This window comes from Trachurus japonicus, chromosome 5 (assembly GCF_045865225.1).
Source record: "Trachurus japonicus isolate A0001 chromosome 5, Traja_1.0".
Classification (NCBI taxonomy): Eukaryota; Metazoa; Chordata; class Actinopteri; order Carangiformes; family Carangidae; genus Trachurus; species Trachurus japonicus.
Genome location: NC_140911.1, coordinates 21203892 through 21210069, shown reverse-complemented (window position 1 = coordinate 21210069; position 6178 = coordinate 21203892). Strand labels below are relative to the sequence as shown.

The following is a 6178-nucleotide window of genomic DNA, read 5'->3' as shown; positions in this document are numbered from 1 at the left end:
GTTGATTCCCCGTCAAAACCGCGACTAACTAGAAACACGGAAGTAATTTCCTGTTGGTCTCTAGTGCGTCATTAGCCCCCTCCCCCCTTCTTATTCTCCTTCTCAAAACCTTTATTGTTCAAAAACCAAAACATTTATTATCTTGTCTTACTAAACAATAGCCTAGGGATTGAGAATAAAGAGGGAAAGGGCAATAAATAATAGGCCAACATAAATAAATAAAATACATACATGTACGTAGGCTACATGTAACAATTTCTTATCTGGAAAGTTTCCATCAAAAGTGCTGCAAGATCACCCTCTACTGTCACACTTTGAACAGACAAAAACAAAACAGAACAGTCAAAACATACACTGATATTTTTAATGTTTTATTTATTTAAATTGATTAAGCTCTGCTTGGAATCACATAAAGCCTGAAATATGTTTACATAAAAATAAACTGAGTGTGAGACAAAGCACAATTAAAATTTCACAGTCAACAACAGTGAAGAGTTCAGACTGTAACTCTACCTCACAGATTCTAGATCAGCAAAAAATAAATAGAATAAAATAAAAAATAGAACAAAATGAAATAAAAAGAAGCAACATTATTGTCCCAAATAATGTCAGCAACACAGATTTCAAAAGTCCCATGATGATTCAGTGCAGCTAATAAATGTTCACATTCATTTAAAGCAGCAGGTTTGACTTCACTGATTTGGATGTTTGTGTCAACGTCCACGTCAACTCAGTAAACAGCTCCAAGCAGGTTGATAATATTTGGTCGATGTATTCATTCATATAGAGCTTTAATTCAAAGATCTTTACAATGAGGTCCCTTTTAACCTGATCGGGTGTTGATTGTTGTTTAACATGATTGGTCATCCTGAGGGACTTTTGTCTTTGATTGACCTGCAGGAGAGAAAACAAAATGATATTCAAGAAAATCCAACAGATCTCACCCTGAGAGTAACAGAAGCTGCTCGTCTGAGGAGATGAACACAACTATCAGACTCTGAGCATCACACATATGGAAACACTTTGTCTGTCAGCTGTTCATCATGAAAATGTGCATATGACATGGTATTCAAACTTACCCGAGTTACAATTAAGTGTGATGCAGCTCTTGGCTCGAAGGACAGCTAGAATACCAAAAACAACTAAAAGAGTCACAAGAAATGTGGAAACAACAGGAATGATCCATCCAGGCTGAGTCTCCGGACCTGAAAGACAAAGTTGATGTGAGACTCACAGTAACTTGACATGATGACCATCAGACTGGACGTCACAGCTTCACACAGAGAACAATGAGTGTGTTGCTGCTCCTCTGATCTACAGTGATGAGCAGATGAAGACTCCACTGGGATGAATGTGACCAGGCTCAGTGATGTCAGCATCCGTCTCATGGCCTCTCTCCTCCTGCTGCTGCTCAGCTCAGAGCTCGGTTCTGGTTCTGCTACAGTAGTGAGGAGGATGATGATGCTGCAGCTTCCTCCTCTGTCTGACACGTGTTGTTCATCAGGAGGAAGATGTTTGAGTCACTGTGCTGCCACCTCCACTTCAGGCTGTTTCCATCTGACTCCTGCTTCACTCCTGCTGTGTGTGAGACCTCAAAGTGTGTGTGACTGTGATCTGTCTCCAGCCAGGTTTCTACACCCTGAGCCCAGGCTCTGATGGACTCTGGATCACCTCTGCTCAGCTCATCTTCACCTCATGATGGTTGTTGTTGGAGCTGCTGCTGATGAGCTCTGTTCAACACATGGGCCTCTGAGCTCGGGTCGACGCTTCACTCAGAATAAGTGAAGCTAAAAGCTGAGAGACGTCTGAACGTGGTCTTGTAGCTTCAGTGATGAAGCTCTCAGTGAGTTCACTGTGCTCACATGAACACACACAAACAAAGAGCAGCTGCTGCTTCATCCACTGGACAAGAATCTGAGTTCAGCCTGTTCACACTGACAACTTGTGCTGTCAGGAAGCTGCAGCACAGTCACACATCTGGCTGGAGACCACAGCTGTATATCACACTGTGACAGCACATGTGTCCTCTACAGCCTGAAGCTCAGATCATACAGCACCTGTGACTGGTTCAATCAGCCCACCTGCTCTACTGAGCTGCACACAGTCACATCAATACAAACACAGCCACATGTTGGTGAATGAGTCAAGTGGTCAACATCTGTTCACTCCTGGTTTCAGCTTCACACACAGGAGGACGATTAGTGACCAGATGTAGAAACACTTTGACTGTTGTTTCTCTTCTGCTTGTAAACAACCAAACAACAACCTGCAGCAGGTCATGAACCAAGAGTGAGGAAGCTACATCTCTACAACATGTGATCATAGAGGACACTCACTGCACTGACAGACACTGATCACACTGATACTTCACTTCCACAGCTTTTATTTACCTTCATTGTATCAAATTATTACCAGGATCAATCAGTGTGTATAGTCTGGAGAAAATGGTTATAGTTTTAAGTTTCAGGTTAAGAAAGTGAAATATTATATTGTTAGTACTATGATCTTCTCTACACCTTTGAAGGTCCTTAGGTTTGTTGTGTGATTCATTTGACTTGAAAACAGTCAGAAGATTCCTGACCAAAAACTACAGACATTTATACATATAGTCTTCATCCCAATGTACCTTAAGTTCAGAGAAACTCACCACTGATATAAACGTGGGTCTCAGCCTGAACTGTATGTTTGATTTCCTCCTGTGTGGCTACACATCGATAGTTGTCAGTCTTGGTCACTGTAGTCTGGAGGATAATGTCGTAGCTGCCTCCTCTGTCAGAGACCTGTGGTTCTTCAGCAGGGACGATGTTTCCATCACTGTCCTGCCACTGGACAACAGGTTTGGGTGAAGCACCAAGAACCTCACACTGCAGCAGCGCCCAGTCATTAGCTTCTCCAAGTATTGTGACGAATGGTTTTGAAGCTGCACCTGTAAGAATAAACAATCAGACACAGACATTGATAAACTAAAGATGTGAAAAACGAGCAGAGAGACATGAGGACAGTGTTTCCCTCCACTGACCACCAGGGGTCACTGATGGTCTGATGAGTATGAAACTGTCATCAGTATCTGTCTATACAGTAAACTGAATGTGTATTGGTTGTGTTTACATGATGCTGAATGTACTGTGACTGTGTGAGGACGTGTGAGGTCAGAAGCTACAATAAATAGAGAAGGGTGAAAACTGGTGAGAGTCGACCACAGGAAGCCTGGGAGTCCCCACCCTGGATTTTAGAAAGCACAGAATAAACCTGTCATGGATGATGAGGAGATAAATACAAGTGTTGTTTCTGTGTGTTCAGTTTCTTTGTGAATAAACACATTTGAATCTATGAGCTGCAGTTTCAGTCTCATCTGTTGATAACCTCTGTCAGCCTCCACATCTGCAGGTTCAACACTTAGAGCTGTGTCCACTTCAAATGACGTCATGCTGCTGCTCCTCTGCATGGGAGGAGCCAGTTGAAGGAGGAGCTTTGCCCCGTGTTTCCTGTCACTTCTACACTGTCGACTATTTAAAGAAGCTCAATGTTAACTATCACATAAAAACAAGAATGTGTAGGACGCCTCCACTTGTCTCCTGCTCAGACTGCTGCCCCCCGACCAGGACGTGGACCAGCTGTAGATACTGGATCAATGGAAAATGATCAGCTATCACATTCAACTGATACATCCCACAATATTGTAGAAAAGTGGCACTAATTCATTAAACCACAACTTCTCCTCTATGTATGTCCTTGTTTCCATTTGCACAACTTATGTTTAAGCCCCTGACAGAAGGTGCCGTCCCCTCCCAGTCCCCTCCTCTCCTGCAGTCTGCAGACAGACGCCTCTCTACACTGTGGCCTTCAGTCTCCAGGTCTCAGGTGAACACTGATGGTAGATTTCAGAGCCACGTGTCAGACAGCGCTCTCCACCACCACCATCATTATCACAACACCAGATGAGGGAACATGTTCATGGAGAGTGTGTTCATCCTGCAGTCGACTTCAAACACTTGGAGAATCACTGACAAGGAGCAGTGAAGATGATCTGGCTGATGTGGTGACCAACACCTGACTGAGACACTTCATGTTGTTTCTCCTTTAATGTGTCTCCTGTCTGTGTCAGAACCAGATCTTTTCACTCAACCCTCCTCTGCTTCAACATGTGGAGTAAAGTGTGTTTAACAACAATAGAAAATCACAGTCTGAGCCTCAAACACCATCTCAGCTCTGTCTGATGGAACAAGCTATACATCAACTGGACTCAGCTGAACAAACTGTTTCTGACTCATCTCATGACAGAAGCTCAGATACAGTTTGGAAAACAGGTGAATTTCTGATCAGTTTCTGTTTGACAAAATTAATCCTGAAACAGATTCAGGAGAAATTTCTTGTTTGGGATGTAAACAATATTTTTTTTAGAGACACTACACTGACTTTACACATCAACATCAGTTCACTGGTCATGAAGAGCACGACTCAGTCTGACGTCACAGTGACATCACTGTGTTCACCGATTATAATGTCGGCCATGTTGGCTCTTGTTATTAAATGATACTTGATGTGATTCTCACTAATGTCTGAAACAATCAAGACACATTCAGACAGAGCTAATAAAACTGTTTCATCATGTTTCTAACAGCAGATCTCTGAGGAACAAGTAGTTATTGTGGTTTAACCTGTTTTAATCCAGAGGTGAATAAACCTCCTCTGTGTAACCAGTTCAGTTCTGACCAGTCAAACCAGCTGAGACTTTACAAACAGCTGCTGCCTCCAGCTGCAGGACTCTGATCTGAAGCAGACGCCTCAAAGGGGCTGAAAACAGGCTGAGTGCAGACTGCAGCCTGAGGACCAACACTACAGGCCTCGTCTGGTGTCTGTCCTCCTCTCAGATGGACAGTAGCTACAGACTGTAGAGAACAGGGCTCAGAGTCAGAGCTGAGCCTCAGTCTGAGCAGGACAGTCAACAAGTGCAGCTGGAAACATCTGGACATCAAAACCTGGTTCTTTAATTAAACTGAGCAAAAACTTCAATGTTGACAAAATATGTGGGATTTGATCTTGAAACTGCAGAGCAGATTGAGCTCAGATGTGTTTCAGGACTAAGGGGTTCAATGTTGAACTCCACCTCTCTAAATTTATGTCCTGTTCATTTTTTCAGACACTAAACACTAGCAGCAATGTAACAATCAGAGTGTAACTGTGGATCATCTGTGATCTGTGTGTTTGTTCATGTGACAATTGAGCACACTGATCTGAGAATTTACTGGTATTTACTTTCTCACTGTCTCAGTCTTCATCAAGTGGAGTCCCAGAACTAAACTGACTCAACTATCACAGATTTTTTCTCTCATTTTATTTTGAGTTCAGTAAAGATGCAAACATTTTTGAAAACTATCAACAAATGGAAAACTGGAAAAAATAAATAAATACAGAACTCACCATGAACAGGGACGTAGGTCTCAGTGTAGATCTGATGTTTGATTTCCTCCTGTGTGGCTACACAGCGATAGTTGTCAGTCTAGGTCACAGTAGTTTGGAGGATAATGTCGTAGCTGCCTCCTCTCTCTGTGACCTGTGGTTCTTTAGCAGGGACGATGTTTCCAGCTCTGTCCTGCCACTGGACAACAGGTTTGGGTGAAGCACCAAGAACTTCACACTGAAGCTGCACTCCGTCCTGTGTTTCACCAAGTATAGTGACAGATGGTTTTGGAGCTGCACCTGTGTACACAAGATAAACAGTAGTTTTATGAGGGACAATAACAGCATTATAATCTTTTTACAATATTTTTGTGTTTCATCCAATCTTTACTTGTACCATGTAAACTTCAATACCACATCATAATAATATTGTTTGCTCCATGTAAATGTTGCTGACATGTAAAACTTGACGTCCTAACAGAACTTACCTGGGATCAGTCTTGGTCTTAACCTAATATAAAGCGGAGGTTGCATGCGACCCGATTTTCACATGTAAAGATCAAATAACTACAATCATGTTCATTTTCTTGTTGATGGTTAATATTAATAAACACACGTTTCACCTCATTTGAAAGTTCGGATGTTCGTCTTTTCAGCATATTTGAAAATCTTACCCACTGATTTGCCACTCTCAACACAAACGTCTTACTTTACGTCAATAAACCATTAGAAATAATTTTCTTAAGCTGTGATGCCGCAGTAACAACAGGTTTACAGG

At 42.2% G+C, this 6178-nt stretch overlaps 1 pseudogene across 1 annotated transcript in view; it reads right to left on the bottom strand.

The window, feature by feature from the left end:
• Nucleotides 1-2633: 2633 nt before the first annotated feature.
• Nucleotides 2634-6178, bottom strand: part of LOC146987538 (hemicentin-1-like) — a 44750-nt pseudogene continuing 41205 nt past the window's right edge. Inside the window, exons 13-14 of the transcript XR_015035885.1 lie at nt 5422-5700; nt 2634-2926 (exon numbers count right to left, since the gene is read on the bottom strand). The product of XR_015035885.1 is annotated as a hemicentin-1-like (transcript). The remainder of the gene's footprint in view (nt 2927-5421; nt 5701-6178) is intronic.